At 34.2% G+C, this 25,141-nt stretch overlaps 1 pseudogene; it reads left to right on the forward strand.

The window, feature by feature from the left end:
- Window positions 1-19,158: 19,158 nt before the first annotated feature.
- LOC114087034 (cell division cycle 7-related protein kinase-like) lies at window positions 19,159-21,013 on the forward strand (annotated as a pseudogene).
- The last annotated feature ends 4,128 nt before the right edge of the window (window positions 21,014-25,141 follow it).

Here is a 25,141-nt window from a genome sequence, read left to right on the forward strand (position 1 = left end):
TCTTAGACATCAAAGATGAATGTTGCATTGATGTTATTCAAATGAAATTCACTTGGAATAGAAGCACTAGCTATTTTTTTATAAATATAGTTAATTTTTAATAAAATAACCGTTTCATAAAAATCCTTTGAAGACTAATATGATATACCAAACCAAACTAATTTTAGAAATAGGGATATTCTAGAGCATGCCATGAATACCAAAATTGTTATTTTTAGTAAATATTGTACTTATTTTGAAATATAAAAGGTTAGTAATATCCAATAACTTTGTGACAATTCAGTTTATTTTTTCCTTTTTCATAGCCATATTTTAATACTGAAAGTCTATTATATCTTATTTCTTAGAGATGACTTATATACTATTTGTATACTTTCTTGTACAAATGGATCAAGAAACTTTAAGATGGCTAAACTAGAGGATACAAGAAATGTAGACAATACCAATAGCCCACCTGGGTATAGAAAAAAAGAAATGTTTTTATTAACTGTTTTTCTACAAGTGTATTTACAAGCTGACCAATTCAAAAAAGTTTCTTTCATGAGAAATTGAACTATTATAAAACATTGTACTTCCTAAATTAAAGGACAAATTGAAGAACATGATATAATAATAGAAATAATTCTGACCGGTTACATTAAAGAAATATACTGTTGCATACTGTTTGACATTTATCCTCCCAGATTATGATTTGCTCTTCTGATTAGAGACCACTTTTCTCTTCATCAATCACTTTAATATTTTAATTATGGCCATTAGAAATATAATCTCACTTGAAATCTTAACTGGTATGATTAAACCTATATTCTTATTTTTTTCTTCAGTATATTTTTAGAATCTCCCAAGAAATATGCTCACTTTAAGATAATAGCTTTTATAGTTTTGTATTAAATTATTGACTACATATTATATAAAATAGTCAATATTGATCTTGTTTCCAAATCCATCCATCCTATCACTGAAATGAAAGATTCTGATACAAATACAGTACTAGAAATTAAGATATATAAACATTAAAATCAGGCAAATTTCACAATACAAATTACACTGAATTTTTGAAATATTAATAGTCTCATTCTTAATTCTTTTTTCCAATTTTGATGGGAAGTTTTGATTTAAATAATGAAAAGTCATTGTTAGTATCAATGTTAGAGAAAAAGTATTTGTACACATAAGAATAAGATTTTTTTTAAATGTAATATTTAACTGAAATGTTTCTACTTTTGTTTCAGAATTCTTTTTTTTAAATATAATATCTTTTATTTCAAGAAATAAATTTTTTTTCAAAATTCATCTACAGATTCAATACAATCCCAATTAAGATCCCAATTTGGAAATTCTTACACTTATTAAGGATTCATAGAGCTTAACTAAAGATTTTTAAGATTTTTCCAAAGTTTAACTGCGAATTAGTACAATTATTCTGGAAAGCAGCATGAAAGGGTTTTTTCCTCAAAAAAAATAGTAATAAAACCACCGTGATCCAGCTATCCCATTGCTGGGTATTTATCCAAGAAAACTAAATCAGCATACTATAGGGATACAGCCACATTAATATTTATAACAGCACAACTCACTTTAGCTAAGATATGGAATCATCCCAGGTGCCAGACAATAGATGGATGGATTAAGAAAATGTGGTATCTGTACACAATAGAGTTTTACTCAACCATAAAGAAAAATGAAATTATGGGGCTGGGGATGTGGCTCAAGCAGTAGTGCGCTCGCCTCTCATGCGTGCAGCCCAGGTTCGACCCTCAGCACCACATACAAACAAAGATGTTGTATCTGCCGAAAAACTAGAAAATAAATATTTAAAAAAAAAATTCTCTCTCTCTCTCTCTCTCTCTCTCTCTCTCTCTCTCTCTCTCTCTATCTCACTCTCTCTTTAAAAAAAAAAGAAAAATGAAATTATGGCATTTGCTGGTAAATGAATGAAACTGGAGAACATCATCCTAAGTGAAATAATCCAGATTCAAGAATATCAAACTTTTCTTGATTTTTTTTTCATATGTGGAAGCTAGAGCAAAGTAAGGGAGAAAAAAAGAAGGGAGGTTGGATATCATAAAGACATAAGGAAGATCAGTGGAGTACAAGAAAGAGACTGATAGGGAGAGAAAGGGACCAGAAAGGAAAGGAAATGCAGAACTACTTTGACAAAATTGCATTATGTGCATGTATAAATGTACCAGAGTGAATTCCAACCCTTATGTATATCTATCTATAAAGTGACAATTTAAAATAAATAAGTAAGTGAAAGAAAGACCTATACAGTAGAGAAAGGGGAAGAGAGGGAAAGAAATAGGGAAGAAAGGGGGCGCTGAGGACTAAAATGGCATAAATTAAACATGCATGTATATGATTTTGTAAAAAATAAATTTATCTATAATGCATAACTATAATGCACCAATAAAAGCAAAACAATATTTTCCCAAAGTTTAGACATGCTTATTGGAGAGAAGACACAGTGGTACATGCCTGTAGTTCCAGCCATTTGGGAGACTGAGGCAAGAGATTCACTAGAGCCTAGAAATTTGAGTCCAGCCTTGGCACCGAGCAAGATCCCATCTCTTAGAAATGAAAATTTTTAGGGCTGGGGATGTGGCTCAAGTGGTAGCATGCTCGCCTGGCATGCACGGGGCGCTGGGTTCGATCCTCAGCACCACATACAAATAAAGATGTTGTGTCCACCGAAAACTAAAAAATAAATATTAAAAAAATTCTCTCACTCTCTTTTAAAAAAATGAAAATTTTTATTTGAATTCTGATGTCTACTTAAAGCTTTACTTGATAAGATGTCAATTGTTTTAACCTGAATTATTTCATTTTATTATTGTTACACTGATTTATCTAAAGTCAATCAGATGTTCTGATTAGCACTCTATGTGTGTGTGTGTGTGTGTGTGTGTGTGTGTGTGATGTCTAGTGATAATCTTTGATTATTAAAACAGAGTAATTAATCATTCCTTAATAACTATTTGGTAGACTTTGTTCTTCAAAACAGTGATTCCAATTTTTTTTTGTTCTAGGATTCTTCAAATATTAAAACTTATTACAGATTCTAAAAAGCTTTTGTTTAAGTGGTTTGATCTATTAATTAAAATTTATTAGAAATCAAGACTGAAAGATTCAAAATCCAAGCATACTTCAAGAGTTTTGCTAATTCAGAATCTATTAAATAAGGGGAGATTTTCTCTTGAGATGGATAGTTCTGAATCATGTTTAACAAAAATCAATTTATCCACACAGGGAAAAATAAAGTTGAAAAAAATTATATAAACAAAAAAAAATACAAGTATGCAGAATCATACATTCCAATGACCACTAGAGCTATGACCCATTAATCATTTAAACTATGACATGACACATCAATTCCCTAAAACACTCCACTGTATAAGAGGATGAGAATGAAAATTGTAATTAACATTTAGCATTATTTGACTTCTTGGATGATTTGAACAGATCTTGAACTACAGGCATTCTCAGATTACAATTTAGAACCACCAGTCATATATAAGATTCATGGATGTCAAATGATAAAGGGGCCCTTAATCATTAAATGACTTTTCAAGTTTCATTTTATATTTCTTTCTTTATTCTTTCATTTTTCTTAAAAACTTTAAATAGGGCAATTTTGCTTATGGAGAAAAATATCTTTGTTGCATATTAACTTCTTATCTCCTGGTACTCTGGACTCTTTGGATTAAATGGACACAGAATTATTCTATTTTCACATGGGAATAATTAGGTCACTTAAGGCTCTTTCTTCATATAAATTTATTCTTTTTATCCAAGTTTAAAATGTGAATTCTGAACATATAGGGCACTGAAAAATAGATCATATTATTGTAATTATGACAGTTTTTCAATTATTTTAAAGGGGCATATTCTTTAAAGTCCATATCTTTAGAATGCACAAGCAATACTGTCATGCATATTTACATTTCCCATAATTAGACATAAAATTTACTTAATACAAAACTGCAAGTCCCTGAAGAATCTTAATAATAAATAGGGCTCTTTCAGAAAACAAAATATGTAATGATTACTGAGTGAATCAAACATTAATAAATAAAAACAGAAAAATCAAGAGATGGTGGGTAGGTAATTAAACTTATTTGAGTTAATGGCAAGTATAGAACACATACAAGAAACAATCAGTCATGAAAGAGCAATGTGTTTGTGGAGCAGAGGAGAATGTGGGACTACTTCTCCAAAGAAAGAGTTTATACAAGTTAAGTGACATTTGTATCATTATTTACATTCTGATAGGTGAAAACTTCATTTTCAGAGTTTTTTCAGATGGAATTCTACTATCTTGACCCTCAGTAATAAGACTTTTTAAAGATCCAGGAAATTGAAATTTGGTGATAAGTATCCATTTGTTAAACAATCAGCTATCAAAACTCAGTCACCACAGAATTTAGAAAGATGCTCTAAATAGATAAAGAAAAAAATATATTGGGGCTGTGTTTCTAATAGGGAAAAATTCTCTTCGTGGCTTTTGTGAATCATGGTGTTACAGAGCCAGGCCATCTGTGAGTGGGAGCAACTGCAAAGGTCCTCACTCATTAGCTCTTTGTGATGCCAGAAGCATTTCAAACTTGTTTCTTAGAGTCACAGGTATAAATTTTAAGAAACGGGGAAAGAAAGTCCTCAGAGAGGAGAGAAACGTACTACCCTTGTTTTATTGATGGTCTCAGGGAAGTTTTCAGAGAGTCCTGCCCAGGTCCACCTCTTGACTTTTGATTGACAGCATAACTGCATCAGACTTTCAAGTTCCCTTACCTCGTGGTCTTACCCCATGGAGGGGAGATTTTACTACCATAATGACATGCTAAAGATTCCAGGCAACTCTGTGTCACCTTGGCCTATGCTGACTGGTTCCAGTTGGAACTTGTTCTTAGATTTTATGGTTGTGAAGGCCTTTCTTCTAATTATTCTGTCTCCCTGAGTCCTGGAATCCCATCTGTATAAAGGTCACAAAAGTTCCCCCTTCAAAGCAGACTGTGCTCTTCTTATTGACAGACAGGAGTCCTTGGCTGGGTTTCTCCAGCACATAACATGTTATTTGCTGATTAATATAGCATATCCTATTGACATGAGCCAGGTGGGGCCAGAATGGCCTCAGGCAAATTGAAAAGAAAGCATAGTAGGCCCAGTTGGCAGAACCATCCTCCTAACCTCATATTCCCACACTCGGGTCATCTGTCACCTATCAACAGCAAAAAGAAAACAAAGAGAAAAGCAGGTGATAAAGAAGCACAGAGGATTCAACTCTTGAGTACCTCTACAAAGTTTCACAATTGCATAGTTGTGATTTTTCAAAAATCACTTTCTGGCAAAATTTGCTTTGTATTTTACTCTGAGTATGCAACCAACAACTAAACAGAATACCTTTTAACAAGGGATTTGTATTCTTCCTCTAACCAAAGCAACAAATAAATAATATAAAGAACCAGGAGAAAGAGTAACTTTTTTTTAGGCTAGTATTTAGCATACACTTGAAAGTGGGTACAAGGATATTTAGAACTTTGGACTAAATGGGAAATATGGTTAGAGATTGAAACATTGTCTTATCAGACAGAACATGGTTTCTTTGCTTTATTTGGGCTATTCCGAATTCACAAGTATTTGTTACAATTACATGTAATGTCACTTTAAAGAGTACCTTCCAAAACCAAATATTAAATTACTTTTTGTAATTTCTATAATTTTGTATAGAATTGACTTTCCCAATATTAATGGGAATCATTGAGAATTTGCTATATAGTATCTCCTCAGCTGTTTCCACATAGCCTAGCACTTACTTTTAGTGAATAAAAAAATTCACGAGGAATATTGGTTTTTAAGGAGTGTATTTCGTTTTAAAATGATGTTTGAAAATCTAGCCAGGCATGGGGTGCATGTCTCTAGTTTCAACTACTCAGTGAGGCAGCACAGATTAGGTATTCTTGTCCCAAGACTCACTCCACATCAATTAGCAGAGTTGATGTGAGCCTCAGAATCTCCCTTTCATCCTGCCCAGTTGCTATTCGTTGCTGTTATCAGAGAAGCTGACTTGCCCAAAGATAAACAGCAAGATCCTGCTTTTCAAAAAGATTGCCCAATCATCCCAAGAAACATGTGCAGAGGACCCCTCCCAAGTTTGGCCTGTAATAAACTAGAAGGGAGTCTCCTCTAGTTAAGACCTCATACATATTACTTGCATCTCATGCATCTAATATAAAAATTGGGAATGAACATTTGGTGCATGCATAATAAGCATTATGGGCAAGGCACAGGAATCTGTCAATCACCCCTTGCTTAGCATAAATCACTCCTAGTAAAAAGCTCATCAAAGGTGAATAAGAATTCAGAAGTGTATGTTAGACTAAAATCTCTCTGAGTTGGAGGGCAGATGTCTTTGTCATTCTCCCATTGCGAGGATGCAGTGTATCTTCCTCCAGTAAACTCTCCTAACTCTTTTCTTTTGTCTTGGTGAATTCTCAGCCCCTTCCCATGGGTAGCCACCACTCAGGTCCGTCCATATACCCTGGTATATATTTTTCCTCTCTTACCTGTAGAATTAACACTCTATTTTGTAGATTATCAATTTATCTTCTAGAGTACTCAGTATAAACCATAAATCCAAAGTTACTTACAGTACAAGTAACTTTTTTGCTCTTATTTCTTTTTCTGTTTTCTTCCCCCTTTGGTGCTGGGGATTGAACTTATGGCTTTACTCATACTGAGTACATCACTGAGTTTCACCACCAGTCCCATCCTATTTCTTGATGAGTTTAGTAAATCCAAGAAGCAGGACATTTAAAACAAAACACACAAAGGGGTTCCCTAAACATAAACTCTTCAGTGAAACAGAGAAACTACAAGTAAATGTCAACAACTTAAAGAGTTCATGCAGTTTATTTTTGTCTAATTTGATTCCTTTTGTCAAGTAGTAAGTGGAGGTTAGTTCTCCAGGAACCCCAGTTTGTATATTTAGTCATTTAGTCAAAATTCATCTTAGATAAGGCACCAATAATATTACATCCTTAGTATTTGTGGAAATCTCCCCTCTGCTCAGGCCTGTATCCTCTTTATTTTGCACTGTTGCCTCCTACTAATTCATTTTGCTCTATTTATTCACTCCCCTCTCATAATCATCCTACTCACAATCTTCAGAGTGACCTATTAGCAGTTTATCTATCCATAACCACTTTTTAAAACATTAACATCTGAGTTCTGCCCATCTCTCCGTCTTCACCCCTTTCCTCTGCCTGGCCCTTTTCTGGCTTTACTGATCTGCTGGTGTAGTCCTCCTCACCATTTTCAGACAAGTACACCATCATTTCATATTCCTCTTATTCTCGTTACTGCCTTTCCTGCCCTCATCCTTTTTTGCCATCTCCTTAAACTCATGTGAAGTCCCACCTCAACCACTGCCTCCAAAGAAACCATCCCTGACACCTTTTATTTACATTCTTTAAACACCAGCACCTAGTACTTAGCCAAAACTATTTCAGTTATAAAGGACAGAGTGTTCATAGTTACAGGTTATAAAAAAGTGGGCTGGGATTGTGGCTTTTAGCGGTAGAGCGCTCCCCTAGCACGGGTGGGATCCAGGTTCGATCCTCAGCATCACATAAAAATAAAGGCATTGTGTTGTGTCCATTTACACCTAATAAATAAATAAATATTTAAAAATAAATAAATAAAAAATAAAAAAGTAACAGTTATTTTGAAAACCATTCATAATGAACAACACATTTAGGAGGTTGAATTGTTTAACAATTACTATTAGGAGGTAGAGAATAGTGCACAGTATAAATTTAAACATTTTTTTCCAAATGGACTTTGGGTTGAATGAGTAAATTTGTATATGCTTGAACTTTCTTAAAATATGTTCACTTCATACTATATGAAAGTACATTTGTATGAATCATTAATTTAATTTCCAAAGCCCTACAGGCCCATAAATTATTTTCTCATTTTGGGGGTTGATGCAATGATAAAATGTAAATCACAGAAATTTTGTTAAATTAATCATTTAAATTGGAAAAAAAAGTAGCTTCAGCCAAATGAAATTATCTTTTAGACTAGCCTTTTATATTCGACAGATCATAATTTAAATTTTAATTTAAAAACATTTTAAAGTATCTTTAGAAAATATAGTAACTTCTCACTAAAGATTATCCTGGAATTGAGGCAATTTTTTTTCTGAGTATTGTTGGTGCTTCCATTTGTATAAGCTCCTTACATGAAAAAGTTAAGTGATAAACCTAGCCTAGTCCCATCTTAAGATTGGGAGCCATCTTGTCACAAAGTCATGAAAAGTTAATTTCTGTTTACTATAAATTACTGCAATTTCTAAACTTGCTTGGAATGCCTGCCCATGCCATGAACTCACCCATGCCTGGCTTTCCCTACCAGATAACAACCCTCTCTGAATCCTCAGCAATGCCTCAAAAATTCTGGTATTGGGATCTAAATTTACTTTCTAACTTGAAATGTTGAATCAATTACATCATTAACGTACTATCTACCTTTGTATTATGCTTGTCAAAATCCTGTTATCTGTAAGTTCTCAAGACACCCCCTTCTGCAACTTTTTATGCTATAAAACCACACTCCTAGAGAGCTGGGGTACTGTTCTCTAGCCAAGGGTTTTTTTTGGGAGAGACAGTGCTGGCCAGAATTATAAGCTTGCTTTAATTTGATTTAAAATTGGAGTCAGTTGTCTTTTCTTTGTGTTGTTGTTTAAAATTTGGAGGCCTCAGCGAGATCAGACCATAAAATTCTGAAGCTGGACCTTCGCTCTGGGACTGCAGGCTGGAATGCCACCCCAAGGGATGCACACCTTGAGACGTCCCAAGGCGCCAGGGTGTGCCTTCAGTTTATCAGATTGCTGAAGTGAACTGCCGCACTAAAACAATTAGCAAGCATTTGATGGAGGAGGCCTCCATATGTAAGTGGCACCCTTATAACATCTGGTATAGGGTTAAGAGAGATCTCTTCTGGGGACAGAGAGGTGCCTGGCGACGCACATATACTCCTGTCCAGGACAGTAGTGGAGTATCGCTCTATCCTCTGGTGCTGATTCAGTAAGGAATTCCTCTGGAGCAAGATTTATCCTGTTTGTCACTGAGAGAAGAAGACAAAACCTAGAAATGACCACACAAGAAAATGGACCTGCTCTACCGCAAATGGCTTATCTTAGTAGGGAACTTAACATCGTAGCTTTTTTTTCAAAGGTAGTAGAAAGTAAGGTATCATAATTTTAGACATCCAAACCTGTTCAATTACTGAGAAGAAAAAAAAATGTTTAAAATGCCTTAGGCATGTTCTGCTCAGAACAGCAGTTTTCTCTAGCTCCTTCCTGACCTAAGCCAGGACTTACATTGAAGTGCAAATGGAAGCTAAGTAGGAGACCTGTCTCAGACTCTAGGAAAAAAAAAAAAGTAAAAGTGCCCTTTACCTAAACCTATATTAGACTAAACCAAAAAGTAAATTATGTGATACTTTAATAATTACTTGCTGGTCATTTTTACTAGGACTCTTGTTTTTTCTTAGATTCTGTATTTTTTGAGCTCATGATTTTGATTCTATAGACTAGGTTAATGTTTTTCCAATCAGTCCTTTTATTTAATCCAACTATGGAGTTTTTAAACATTGTAATAGAGATTTCATCTGCGAAAAGCTACAAGGCCTTTGCTATTGTGTTATGTGTGCACACTTGTGTTATGTGTTGTATATCTATTTGTGCATATGTCCATATATCATGTACATGATACAAAAAAATTGGCAGATATATAAGGAGCACTCATAAAATTTAAAAAAGGATCCAAATACCTTTAATTCACATGATTTAAAACAGTTTAATTTAAATCAGGTAAACAGATGAAAATAAATATGTCTTTAAAATTAAACTTAACTCACAAGTCTCTCTAGATGATCAAAGAACTAATAAAATATTGATGTCTATAAAATGTCTAATATCCCTTGGTTCTAGAAATTTCTTCAACAAGGAAGAAATGCTAATACTGTTCAATATATTTGTCTGATATTGTGGTAAAATAAGTAAAGTAGATTTGACATGGGATTACTCATATTTATGAATAATTTTGTTTGTTAGACATCTAATTAATTTACAAGGTTAAAATGCTAACTGTTAAATATACCATCAAGTACTCTTAACTCCTTAAATTCCATTGGGTAACATGATTAATGTTTTCATAAGTTGGTAAATGAAAAAAAAAGGTTTAAAGTTGCTTTGCATCACTAAAAAAAAAGGCTTTACTAAAAATTTAAAGTCCCAACAGGCATAATTCTATATACTTAAACATTGTGTTTTTAAGAAATGGTGAACAGATTTAATTCTGTATACAAAGGTTTATGAAAGATTTTTATATGCAAAGGCCCAAAAGTTTCAACTGTTCCAATTAAGAGTAATGTAAACAACATAGAGTATTTCTTTTTATTAAAATGAAGTAATTTGCCTAAATTCAAAAATTTACAAGGATTTTTTCATATTATAAAAATTCTATATGAGTTGTAAAAAATATATATATACACACATATATGTAAAATGATCAGTCAAGTCTATTTAAAGTTTTCCTTAAGGTCAAATGTTCATATACTGATATAAACCAAAGTTTAATCTATATGTTAAAAAAACAAGGATTTCTTAAAACATTGATTTTACCATAACATTGTATTTATTAAGTCTTGGTTTTTTGAGCAAGTAATCTTAAAGTAATTAAGGATTGTACAATTATGGTTAAAAAACAACTGTTATTTTTAAATATTATAAAATGTTATTTCCTTAAGAGCTAAACTTAATTAATATAAAAATATCAATATCATTATGGTGCTATTACTATTATTTGTATATTAAATATGTTCCACAAGTCTTTAATGTAGAAGCTTGAAAAAAACATTATATCAAACTGGTGTTCTCCAAACTAAAGTTGTATGGTAATTTTAGGCTTATAAGGATGATAAATTTATTGGAGATTTATTAGAGATTTATACCATTTAATGGTGTATAAATGGACCTGTTATCAATAAGATCTAAAGTTTTGTTACTTTTTACACTGGGGTACAATTTAAATATATTTTTAAGTTAATGAGAGCCTAATCTATGTAAAGATTAATATTGTAGAACACACACATTTTGCAACTTTTCCACAAAATGTTGAAAGCTCTCAGCCTTTTGGTAGTTCGTGTTTTAAATGTAATATCATATTGTTAACTAATATTCATGTGACCTCGAGCAACTATATATGTAAACTTTATGAAATGATTTTTAAGAAACAAAAATAAGCTTCAGAACTAGAATACTTTACTTAAGATTTAGAAAGATTTAGAAAGAGCCCCGCCTTATCTTAGATAAGGCTCTTCCTCCCATCTTACTATATGTCAGAATGACTCCACAGCAGGCCAGACTTTAGTTCATTTAAAGTTCTATTCAAAAGATTGATTTTTTTTAAGATTACAAGGATCTCAAATAGGGGTTATAATATAACTCAATCAAAGCTCAAGGTAGTTATTACACAAACTAGATATGTTTTTACTTTTGTTAATGTTATTTTGTATTTTCTTTATAAACTGTCTAAATGTTGCCTGTTAATGTTTTACAGAAGAATTGCTTCAAGAACACACAACCTGGGCTAATTTAAGATAATAAGCCATCACTTAAAGGACAGATATTATAGCACAGACCCCAATTAATGTGAGGTTATAAATATTAAAGTTAAAGCTCAGTACTCTTAATTTAAGACTGGTGAGACTGACTTTGCTAGATGTTTAAGATCAAGACTTAAAATTAAAGTTACATTAAAAGGGACCAAGAACAAATATTTGGCTCTTGCCTTCCAAGTCAGTCTAAACCCAGAGAACAGGGAACTTCTCTAAAGAGCTTTGCAACTCTGAGCCACATAACCTCTCCATCAGGGAGATTAATGAGACCACCGAAGAACAGAAAGCCAATCGATGCACACACCACAAAGAAGAGGGTTATTGGAGAAGGGAAACATCCCTGGTGCTTCTAAGGGAAGCCACATGGTCAGCAAGACTTGGACCCAACCTAGCCCAAATGGCACTAGAACTAAGTAATTGCTCTCAAGTTCCCCCAAGAGTGACTCCCATGGAAACTCAACTGACTCTTAATAATAGATAGAAAAAAAAAAGTCATTTTGACTTACATCATCTTAAACACTTAGCAAAAACAGCTAAAACCAAAACACAGCCACTCCTGGGCATTTAAAGATAAATAATAATAGCTAAATATAACTTAAGATATATTTATTATATAATATAACACCTATGTTAGCCCCCAAAATAAGTAAGACTGTAGACTACAAAGAGAGATTATTAGGCAAGAATGCCTGATAACTATCAAAAGAAACTATCAAGAGGGACTGCCAGAGTCAGAAGTTTTTAGTTAATTTAAGGTGTACAGATATTCCTAACTTACACAGGTAGCCTTGATGTTTGCTAGTATGATTATCAAGCCCTAAGTAACAGAAACAAAGGGTTCTCTACTGGACAGGGAGGTCATAGCAGCAAATATTTACAAGATCAGGTAACATTGAGTAGCTTAACTACATCTCATGGGGATGGACATCTGCAACATTAAAAGTTAAATGTTGTGTTTACATTCCTGATAACTCTAAAGATGTTAAAGATTTACATTCCTATATAAAGGCCTTGTCCACTCTGGCCTTATTATGGGGACAGCTTCTCAGTCTTCACACCTCCAGGTGAGAAAATATTAATTTCATGTCATCTTCACGATATTCATTGACATGTTCCAGAGGTGGCAATATTTGCTCAGTACTTATGTTTTTTGTTTCTCTTTCATAGAAGCACCCATCTGCACAGGACTTTACAACCTGTTCTTCCCCAACCAGACTTCAATCTGATCAGAACTCCAAAGCTGCCCCCAACCCCACACTGCCCCCTCTCAGCTCCAAAGAAGCCAGAATGATCGTTGCCCCTTTTTCTTACCACAGTGAAGCCAGAAATAGATAGACAGTCAATATAGATATGTAAATCAAATCAGGTCAGATAAGGCCAGTTTGGGGTGACTCCAGAAAGTTGGGGACTATTACCTGAGGTATTAAAATTCCTTCAGAGCTTTTCCTCTACCTATCAAAGATTTGAAAGGGACACATAAGACAAGGGGGAATGATGAACCCAGACTAATTCCATGTTAAGATTGGGAGCTATCTCATCACAAAGTCGTGAAGAGTTAATTTTTGTTTTACTATAAATTACTGCAATTTGTAAACTTGCTTGGAATGGCTGCCCATGCCTTGAACTCACCCATGCCAGGCTTTCCCTGATCAGAAAGCAACCCTCTCTGAAACCTTAGTGGTGTCTCATAAATTCTGGTTTTCCCTGACCAGATAACAACCCTCTCTGAAACCTCAACAGCTCCTCATAAATTCTGGTGTTGAGATCTAAATTTACTTCCTAACTTGATATGTGGAGCCATTTAGATCATTAGTCTACTATCTGCCTCTGTATTATGCTTTTCAAAATCCTGTTATCTATAAGCTCTCAAGACACCCCCCTTTTGAAAATTTTTGTGCTATAAAACCATGCTCCTAGAGAGCTGGGGTACTGTTCTCTAGCCAAGCGTTTTTCGGGAATGACAGTCCAGGCCAGAATTACAAGCTTGCTTTAATTTGATTTAAAATTGGAGTCAGCAGTCTTTTCTTTGCATTGTGGTTTAACATTAAGACCAAATTTGAGTCTATGATCAAGTAGTTGAAATTATGAACATATGTAATGGAGATGGCCACCGAGTTGGATTTGATCTTAAAGATTATCATTCCTACTGACTCAAAATTTGTAATTCCATATTGCCAGTCACTAATACCAAGGTAAAAGATTTAATTCTGCCTTGTGGTCTCCAATTGGCTTCTGTGTCTATTTTGAGGGAAGGAACAGGGTCATAAAATCAACCTAACTGCTGATTAAGAGAGTCATACTTCTAGAATGAGACCTTCAGTGTTCAGGTATAAACATCAACTTTCTTACTTGTTTCATTTCAATGTATTAAGTATTATTAAAAAATTGTAAGCATTATTAAAAATTTTTTACACATTTATTGTATATGTGTGACACTATCATAGTACATAATTTGAACTAAAATTTGGAACTTTGTTTTTATTTCTGATTGGTGTTTATTGATTTTGGCATTTAAAGTTTATCTACTCTTGTTACTGATCTTTAGAAAAACAAATGTACTATAAGGCTCACTATTTAAGATATAATGAAATAAAATCTTTTTAGCTGAGAAAGCCTCTGTAATATTAAAAAAGACCTAATTCATCTTAGGTAAATTTAACACATAATGAGTTAAGTTTAGTTCTAAAAAACAGGGGCAAATTTAAATTTGCTGGTTCATGTTTTTTCTCCTATTTTAGCCTAAAGTAAATTATCTTTCATTTCTTAGTGAGACTTCAGTGATTTGGGAGTACCTAAGCACATGTTGGGAGGTTTAACAGTTACATTATAATTATTTTCTGATTTTTCTTTGTCCATTTTTCTTTTTCTTTTTAATTTATTTAAAAATGGATTTTTTTTTAAAAAAATGTCCTGACAGAAAAGAAATGTGACAAATCTAAACAAGCAAATTAATCTTCCACTTGCACATCTGCGAAATTTATCTCCATGACGAGATATGAAAGTATATGCTAGAGAGGAGGTATCTGTTTATTCAAGTCTTCCTTACATGAGGAAATGATGACACAAGACAAGTTGTAATGGGAAAAAAAATGTACAAGTCATCACAAGTGAGTTAAACCAGAAGTTTAATGAAATTGGGGGAAAAAAATCAGAATTACTGTTTGCCCTGAGCAAGAAACACCACTTAACTCAAAAGGATATACTCTCTAATTTTAAAAAGAAAATACTTAGTTGTGTGGAGGAAATACATTTAGAGTGTCTGTCACTGTGGTATTTGAGACAACCAGTATCTTCTAAGTTTTATTTATGTGAAAATAAAACAGAATATCAAAATAAAAAACCAAAAACTGAACATTCTTATAACACAATGAGAATTTTTATAATACAAAAAAAGGGATCTTTAAGTATTTACATTTGAAATGAAGGAAGACCAAGAGTTTGATATGCAAATGAAAAATATAAACCAAAATACCTCTAATTATATGAGGTATTAGACATATACCTAAGTCTAGTAAAACAAAAAGCCTTGATTTGTAGCTTAAAAAGAATCAAAATGGATCAAGGACCTAGGAATTAAACCAGAGTCTCTGCATCTAATAGAAGAAAAAAGTAGGCCCTAATCTTCATCATGTGGCATTAGGTGCCAACTTCCTTAATGAGACTCCTATAGCACAAGAATTAAAACCAAGAATCAATAAATAAAATGGAATCAAACTAAAAAGTTTTTTCTCAGCAAAAGAAACAATCTGTGAGGTGAATAGAGAGCCTACATCCTGGGAGCAAATTTTTACCCCTCACACGTCAGATAGAGCATTAATCTCTAGGGTATATAAAGAACTCAAAAAGCTAAGCACACACAAAACAACAATAAGTATTGGCAAGGATATGGGGAAAAGGTATACTTATACATTGCTGGTGGGACTGAAAATTGATATAGCCAATATGGAAAGCAGTATGCAGATTCCTTGGAAATCCGAGAATGGAACCACCATTAGACCCAGCTATCCCTCTTCTCGAACTATACTCAAAGGACTTAAAATCAGCATACTACAGGGACACAGCCACATCAATGTTTATAGCAGCACAATTCACAATAGCTACACTGTGGAGCCAACTTGGATGCCCTTCAGTAGATGAATGGATAAAAAAAAATGTGGCATACATACACAATGGAATTTTATTCAGCAATAAAGGAGAATAAAATCATGGCATTTGTAGGTAAATGGATGGTGTTGGAGAAGATCAGGCTAAGTGAAGTCAGCCAATCCCCCCAAAAAAACAAATGCCAAATGTTTTCTCTGATATAAGGAGGCTGACTCATAGTGGTGTAGGGAGGGGGAGCATAGGAGGAATAAATGAATTATAGATAGGGCTGAGGGGTGGGAGGGAAAAGGAGGAGGCAGGGGATCAGCAAGGATGGTAGAATGTGATGGACATCATTATCCAAAGTAGATGTATGAGGACACGAATTGGGTGTCAACCTACTTTATATACAAACAGAGATATGAAAAAATGTGGTATATATGTGTAATAAGAATTGCAATGCAAAATTTAAGTACATATATAAAGACATGAATTGGCGTGAACATACTTTATATACAAAGATATGAAAAATTGTGGTATATATGTGTAATAAGAATTGTAATGCATTCCACTGTCATGTATTTTAAAAAATAAAATCAATTAAATAAAAAAAAGAAATGAAGCACATGACTCAAATAAAACGATAACAGCTACTTATAAGAAAACAAATGCAGGACTTGTTCCAGAAGCCATTTATGATAATTGTTCTTCTTATAACTATAAAAGTATGGAACCTGAGTTATAAAATGTGATTTCTCCACCAGATAGTAACAGAATATCAAAAGGAAGACTAAAGAAAGACTTAGAGTGAATTAAGCAAAGGTTAAAGAATGAGAGTGGCATTTTACAAACAGCATTCCTGGCTTTGGAGGACAAAAAGGGTCACTTTCCAAAAGAGATAGACATTTACTTTCTGCTAATCTTGGTTTTTCTCTTTATCAATTATATTCTGATTTTCTTCTTATATAAAATGGTGTTATCCTGTGGCAGGAGCCCTCTTCAAACAAAGACAAGGTGGCATTGACAGCGCCTATGGGCACATATGCAACTAAATGCAACATGGCACAGCCAGTACTGAAGTATTCAAGCACAACCCCATTAATACCACCACCCCCAACCCCCAGTGCGCCTGCATAGCTCTGCCACACCCTCTTATGAATTTGTGGTATAGGAAAACCTGCAAAAATATAATTTTCCATATAGGGGAGACAAAGGGGCTAGTGTGTAGCAGGTGGAGGGAAGAAGGGGCCCAGCAGGGGCTATAAAAGGCAAAGCGCTGCTGCATTCATGAGCTCCCGTTTTTGGATGTGAGTGTGCTGAGCTCTATTCAGGCAAGAAATAAACACTGCTTCCTGTTGAATGCCCTGGTGCTGTGTCTCTTTGTTATTGAATCCCTCAACAATCCAAGTTTGAAATTGTATCTAGACGTAGATTATTTCTGCTGATCTAAATAACAGGAGTTCAAGGAAATATTCTCATAATCTTTGTTCCTTAACATGTTGAGTTTTTCTGTCAGTCTTCCAATGGCATATGAACTGGGAAACTAAAGGAGGCCTATACTATGTGACCTTCTGAACCAAGAGAAGCATAAAGGAAGGTGCTTTAAAAAAAAAATGAAATAAACTCTTGACCTAAGGATAAATTGCATTTATTTAAACAATAAAATGGGAATATAATGGGAAGGAAGCCATGAATGAGAAGAGATATAAAAATGTATCTAGGTTTGAGAGATGCAACAAATATTCCCAGGAAAACAAATCCACTCATTGCGCGGCTGTGTGCCAAGTGATCTGTTTTACTCAAATGATTGGAACTTATAAATCCAACATGACCACCTTAAATATTTTGGACAGGAAATATATATACTTTCATGATTTTTTATCGCCACTCAAATGTTTCTACTGAGACAGCTGTTTACATTATGTTGATTTATAAAGTTTGGTAAGTTTTGGCAAAACTTGTGTTTGTTTGTTTGTTTTTCTTAATCACAGAAGTAGCATAAACCCTCAGCAAAAAAATTTGGTATTTGACTCCAAAATTGAAAGCCCAATTTGAGGTACCTCAAGTCTTAAAGGGACACAAACATCTAGAGAGTTCCTTAAAGCTTAAAGTAAATGACTTCTCATCGCCCCTGAAAGCATCAAATGACTTTGCCAATGTCATACTTTTAATTTATCTGATTAATTTGTTGAACTTATTTGGTAATTTATCTTATCCAACATTATGGACTTGTGTCATCTCTTTTAGTGCCATGAAATGCTAGATGATGCCACTTAGGAGTTTTGAAGGAACCATATAAACTTTCTTGGCTTTACTTCTATTATAAATAGATAATGGGACTAAAATAGGTACTTATTTACATGTCCTCCAACTATAAAATTTTATGGTTTCTGAATGTAAACTTCAGGAAGCATCTCCTTTCCAGAATTCCATACTAACAACACTGCAGTTTCTCTCAGTTGCTGTGTTGTGGCAATCTTTGGTTTATATTAACCAAAATTAATGAATTTTGTGAATTAACTTTTTTTTCAATTGAAGGTTATTAAGTTGGTCACAGTGGTACATGCCTATAGTTCTAGCTACTTGGGAGGTTGAGGTGGGAAGATCAATTGTGTCCACAAGTCCACAAGTTCAAGACCTGCCTGGTCAACACAGCAAGATCCCATTTCAAAAAAAAAAAAAAAAAAAAAAAAAAAAAATATATATATATATATATATATATATATATATATTTTTTTTTTTTTTTTTTTTGAAAGAAATTTCAAGATACACAGCTCCATTTCACATGAGAGCCCTTACTGGTCAAAGCAGTCGAAGACTGTGTGTGTAAAATCAAGAAAATCAGTAACAAAAAGAAGGCCATTTCTACAAAAATTATATATATATATATATAATTTTTTTGAAGATTATTAGTTTAAAACACACTCTAGGTTCAGTCTTGGGTCTAAAAGAGGAAGGTCCTTCTCCTTCTCTTCCTCAGCAGGGAAAGGGCCCTGGTGGCCAGTGCCCTATCAGTTCACCTATTTTCACAAGGCCTTGGACAAGCCTCCTGATGCTTCCTTTTCCTTCCCCAGATCAAACCTCCCTCCTCCTCCTGCCCCCTCCCCACTTTCCACCAGGCTTGTGCACAGGCCTGATCCTAGTCTGTCCTCAACCCCTACCCCTTTCCACCAGCTGCTGCTGAGGCTCTGGTGACTGAGAAATTCTCCCTTCCGTCCTCTGCTGGTATTTCTGGAAGGTGAAAGTAAAACAAATGGAATTCCTTAAATATGACCACAGTTTCCCTTGCTTTGAGGATTGGAACATATGCAGCTTTGTTCTCCCTGTGGACATGACCTCTTAGTTGATGTTTTGCATTCCAGTTATTTTGTTAGGAAGTCATCTTTGAGAATTCAGATGGAGGAGCCAATGGCTTTTTCCTCGCCCTGCATGGCTGATTTCAGGCTGATGACTCTTCAAAAAAGTATGAGCCAAATTTAAAATTTCCAATACTTAAAAAAGAAAAAAATGTTGAGAAGCTCTATGAAGCTTGGCAATGTGTTTAAAATTAAAGAAAAAATTGGAGAAGACCCTTTCAGCTCTGTTTATTTGGCCACAACACAGTTACAAGTAGGACCTGAAGAGAAAATTGCTCTCAAACACTTAATTTCCATAAGTCATCCTTTAAAAATTGCAGCTGATGGCTGGGAGGCAAGAAAATGTCATCAGAGTTAAATATTGCTTTAAGAAAAATGTGGTTCTTGCTATATCTATCTGGTGCATGAGTCCTTTTCAGACATTTTGAATTCTCTTTCTTTTCTGGAATGTGAGAATATATGTTAAATATGTTCAGAGCTTTGAAACAAATTCATTGGTTTATTATTGTTCATTGTGGTTCTAAGCCAAGTGATATTTTTTATATATATATAATAGGTGTCTGAGAAAGACACCTCTGTAGACACCTTGGTTTGGACCAAAGAACTCAATTTGTCCACTCTGAAGCTCAGCAGGAAAGTTGTTCACAAAACAAATCTTATGTAACCCCTGGAAACAAGATTTCGTTGACCTTGCATGCACAAGACCCTAGATTCAATCCCCAGCACCACAAAAAAAAAAAGATATCGTTGAGTGGCCCAGCACCTAAGGAGCTGGATCAACACTCGATCACAAAAATTTCTGTTAAAAGACCCTCCACAAATTCAAATTAATAAGCAAAGGAACATTCTGTAGGCCTTCCTGTCCAGCACCTGTTTCTGAAGAAAGAAATTTCAAGATACACAGCTCCATTTCACATGAGAGCCCTTACTGGTCAAAGCAGTCGAAGACTGTGTGTGTAAGATCAAGAAAATCAGTAACAAAAAGAAGGCTATTTCTACAAAAATTATGAATATTAGTATGACAAAGAAATCTGTCAGTTCTTACCTGGCTGGCCTCCATTGTGACTGCTATGCAACAGATAAAGTTTTCAATATTTGCATTTTGAGGTATCAGCATGTTGCCCCAAAAGCAGGTACTCTAAGGGTTCAGAGCACCAGAGGTCTTGATGAAGGGTCCCAGTCAAACTACAGCAATCAATCTGTGGTCTGCAGGTGTCAGAGAAAGAATTCTCTGCTTAATGAATGTTTTCCATTTTATAAAGCAAATAATCCTTTTAAGTGCGTTGGCTCAAATTTTGACAATTCAGAGGTCCAGGGAAACTATTTAGGCTGCTAAAACTTTTGGCATATTGATGTTGAGTAGCAAAGACGTCTTAGCACAAGACTTGAGAAAACTCTGTGAGAGACTCAGGGGTCTGTATTCTTTTTTTTTTAATTTTAATATTTATTATTTTTTAGTTTTCGGCGGACACAACATCTTTGTTTGTATGTGGTGCTGAGGATCGAACCCGGGCCGCACGCATGCCAGGCGAGCTTGCTACCGCTTGAGCCACATCCCCAGCCCATCAGGGGTCTGGATTCTAACAAATCCCAAATTAACAAGTGACATACAAGGGAGTACTTATGACCCGACTTTTTCAGAGAAGACAGACTAGAAAACTTCTTACATCATACAAGCATTTCGGGCACAGCACTCAGGTAATTCAATATAGAAAGTGGTCAGTAATGGCTGTGGGAATCATTTTAATGAGTATGTGACCAATTTAGAAGGCAGAGATGAGGTACCCCATAAAGCTTACGACCTGCTGGATAAACTTCTAGGTTTAAATCCAATTTCAAAAACAACAGCAGATGATGCTTGGATGCATCTAGTTTTTAAAGCTGTAAGTTTGTGATAATGGTTCTTTATTTAATGTTTGTTAATATTGTGTATTGTGAGACGGAGTGAAAATGAGTTGTTGGTAATTACCATAATAAATTCTTGTTTAGAGACCAGGGCAGAGGGAATCATTTATTTTTTTAATGTTTTTAATTGTTATTTTTAAATATACATGATAGTAGAGTATATTTCAGCATATTACACATACATGGAATATAACTTCCCATTCTAGTGGTTGTACATGATGTGGAGTTAACCTGGTTGTGTATTCATATATGAACATAGGAAAGTTACACGTGATTCATTCTACTCTCTTTCCTATTCCCATCCACCCCTTCTGTTTGTTCCCCCATTGTCCAATCCGATTAACTGTTATTCTTCCCTGCTCCCTCTTATTGTGTGTTAGCATCCAGGAGTGATTTATTTTAAAACTCTTATTTGCTCTGGTGCCAGATTATAAACTATAGATTAAGATTACTTAAAATGTGTGGGAGGGTTCCTTGGATTAACAATGTGATCTTTGAGTTAAATTCACACAAAGAGAATCAGATCTTTAGTTTTCTTAATTACTTTTCACTGCCATATGTAGAAAAGGAACAATTTTAGTCTAGTACATGCATCCAAGGTGCAAGGCTTAATCAATGGATATGATAGTAACTAAATGAATCAAAAGTATTAGCTTCTTGATTTCTTAGAATTTTGAGATTTATATGCAGATACAAAGATTTGAAGATCTAGAATAGCCAAAGCAATCTTGGAAAATGAGGTATTCCAAGAACATACCTCAGAGGGTTTCAGACTTATCATAAAGTTACAATAGTTAAGATCATATAATATTGCACAATAGACAAAAAGTGAACAAAATAGACTGTTCAAAAATACATTAACACATAAACGGTAAAGAGAGTTTTCAATAGTGCCAGTGTACTTCAATGGGGAAGGAAAATTCTTCCCCAGAAAAATAAAAGATAAAAAAGCTGATACCATTGTGGAGAAAAAATTATCCATGACTCCTGTTTCATGAAATTCCATAAATTTCACTTGAATTGGATCATAGACCTTTACTGTGAATGTGTATCTCTGATGTCACCCTTTGAAATCTTCTGCTTCCAGCCAAGATGGAGTAAGAGGTAGCCAGGTTTGATGGCTCACACCTGTAATCCCAGTGACATGAGAGGCTGAGGTGGGAGGATACAAGTTGGAGGCCAGCCTCAACAAGAAAATGAAGCCCTAAACAACTTAGCAAAATTCTGTCTCAAAAAGTAAGTAAGTAAAAACAGCTAGGGCTGTAGCTCAGTGGTAAAGTGCCCCTGGTTTCAATCCACAGTACCAAAATAAATAAACACACATACACACACACACACACACACACACACACACACATACATACACACGCACACATGCACACACACACACAAGATGGAGTTACAGTGACTAGGTTTATCTTCCTGTTTGGAACAAATAAAATAAAATCAGACAAAAATATATGAATGGATGAATTTCAAAACACTGGTTACTAGGCAAAAGCATACTGCTTCAAAACAGGTATTTCCAAGTCATGATGCAAAGAGGCAGATTCCAGTGGTTTTTCTGTGATGAGGAAAGGAGATATCCAGGATGGTCAAGAAACAGAGTTCAGAGAAGAGAAGAAAGAGTGAGCTCCATAGACCTTCAGGGGACTCCCATCTTCAACTGAGTAGTGATCACTCTATGTGTCTGTGGAAAGCATCTAAGGCTAGGAAAAAAAAAACTATCTGAAAGCAAAAAAAAAAAAAAAAAAAAAAAAAAAAAAAAAAAAAAGACATAAAGAAAACATGGGAGAATAGATTCATGGCCTTGATGACCTTGGTATAGACAAAGTTTTCTTAGACAAGACACAAATTACTATTAAAAGAAATTGACAACATTAAAAAAATAATAAAGAAATGTAATAATTAAAAAGAAAAAAATTGATAAACCAGACATTTTTCAAATTAAAAAATATTGTCATATTTCAACAGATGAATGAACTGTGGTAATCATGGTAATGGAATACTGTTCAACATAAGAAGGAATGAATTTTTGGTACACAGAAAATTTTAGCTAAATTCAAAGGCAATATGCTGAATGAAAGAGTCTCAAAAGCTTATGTTCTGGGGGGGTTGGAGGGGTGGGGTGGCACACAGACCGAGAGTTCAAAGCCAGCTTTAGCAAAAGCGAGGCACTAAGCAACTCAGTGAAACCCTGTCTCTAGATTTAAAAAATACAAAATAGGGCTGGGAATATGGCTCAGGTCCCTGAGTTCAATCCCTGGTACCAAAAAAAAAAAAAAAAAAAAAAAACTTATATTCTGTAGAATTTCATTACTAATGACATTCTCAGGAAGACAAAATTGTAGTAGTGAATTGATCAGAATTCTTCAGGGATAAATTAGCAGACAAGGATCATTGAAGTAGAACAAGTGGAATTTTCACATATTGCTCTTGAGTGTGTGAAATATTGCAACCATGTTAGAAATTATTTTGTTAGTGTCTTATGAAATTTAACATACACCTACCCTTTGATCCAGCAATTCTATTCCTAGATAATGAAACATATGTACATGAAAAGCCTTTAACATAAAGTGTTCAAACAAGTCTTTAATCATAATAGCATACAAACACCCATCAACAAGACTATGGAAAACCAAACTGTGGTCACAGTTACTCTTAATAGACTATGTCTCAGCAACACAAACATCAAATTACTGCTATACACAGGACATGAGTGATACTATGTTATGTCGCAGATATTATGTGAAGCAAAAGAAGCCAAACACAAGAGTGTGTTCAGTATGAATACATTTAAACAAATTTCAAAAAAGTAAAATTATTATAGTTAAATATTAGTCTATGTTAAATTTATATTAGTCAGCTTCCAAGATATCTTCAGTGATTCTTGTCTGCAGATTTTCATAACCTCATGGATTTCCCTCCTACATTGAATCATGACTGGCCCGCATAGTCAACACAATATTGTAGAAGCAACAGTGAGTGACTTCCAAGGTTAGGTCATAGAATTCATTGTAGTTTCTTCCTAAGCCTTATTTGGATTGCTTGCTCTGGGATATGTCATGAAGCCATCTCAGCAGCCTTGTTTAAGGCCCATTAGGGGAGGAACTTGACAACATAGAAGATCCTCAGCTCAGTCGTGAAGACTGCATGTGACTGCATTCAACATCTGCCTGCAACTTCACCGGAGACCTTAAAAGAAATCATCCAGCTAATGAACTCCCAAATTCCTGACCCAAAAATACTTTTAGGTGGTAATATTTATTGCTCTTTTTTTAAGTCACAAAATTTTATATAATCTTTTATGCAACAATAGATAACTGATACAAGGTAGAAATCAAAAGAGGATTTGTCTCTGTGGGAAGGGGGATACCAATCAAAAAGAAGCACAAGTTTACTTTCAGGGATAATGGAAATGTTCTATATCTTAATTTTTATGATACATGGATATATTCATTTGTTTTGTTAACCACATGTTTAAGGTCTGTGCATTTTATTACATTTCAAATATATCTCAATTTAAAAATAAATAAATAAGAAAGAAAAAAATGCTGCATAGAAGAAAATTTCATTCATAATAGTAATTATACGATAAGTATATAGAAATAAAACATTAAAATGTGCACATCTGAACAAATATTGTAACTCCTTAAAGAACAATACTAAAAGAAGGGGGAAAGACCTAAATAATGAGACATGCTATGTTCCTAGTAATGAAGGTAACTAAATAATTAACACTTATTGAGAGTTTTTATGTGGCACGTTCTAGTTCTAGAGCTCTGCCTGGATTCCATCATATTATTCCTCATGATAACCTAAGAACTGAGTGTTATTGTTAATTCCTACCTGATAAACATAAAACTGAGGGTGAAAGTTTAAGTCAGGACTGCTTAGAGGTCTATGCTTTTGAAATTAGCATTTTAAGTTAGTCAAATACCAATAATAAAAAACAATTCCAACACCATTTTTTAATTAAACTTGAAAGACTATGTTATGGTTTGGATGGGAGGTGTCCCCCAAAATCTCATTTATGAAACTTTATATTTATGAAAGGTAAAGCCCAGAAAAAGACCTATAGACATATGTTGAATTTTAGTAAAAAATATTGCAAAAGG

This window comes from Marmota flaviventris, chromosome 12 (assembly GCF_047511675.1).
Source record: "Marmota flaviventris isolate mMarFla1 chromosome 12, mMarFla1.hap1, whole genome shotgun sequence".
Taxonomy (NCBI): domain Eukaryota; kingdom Metazoa; phylum Chordata; class Mammalia; order Rodentia; family Sciuridae; genus Marmota; species Marmota flaviventris.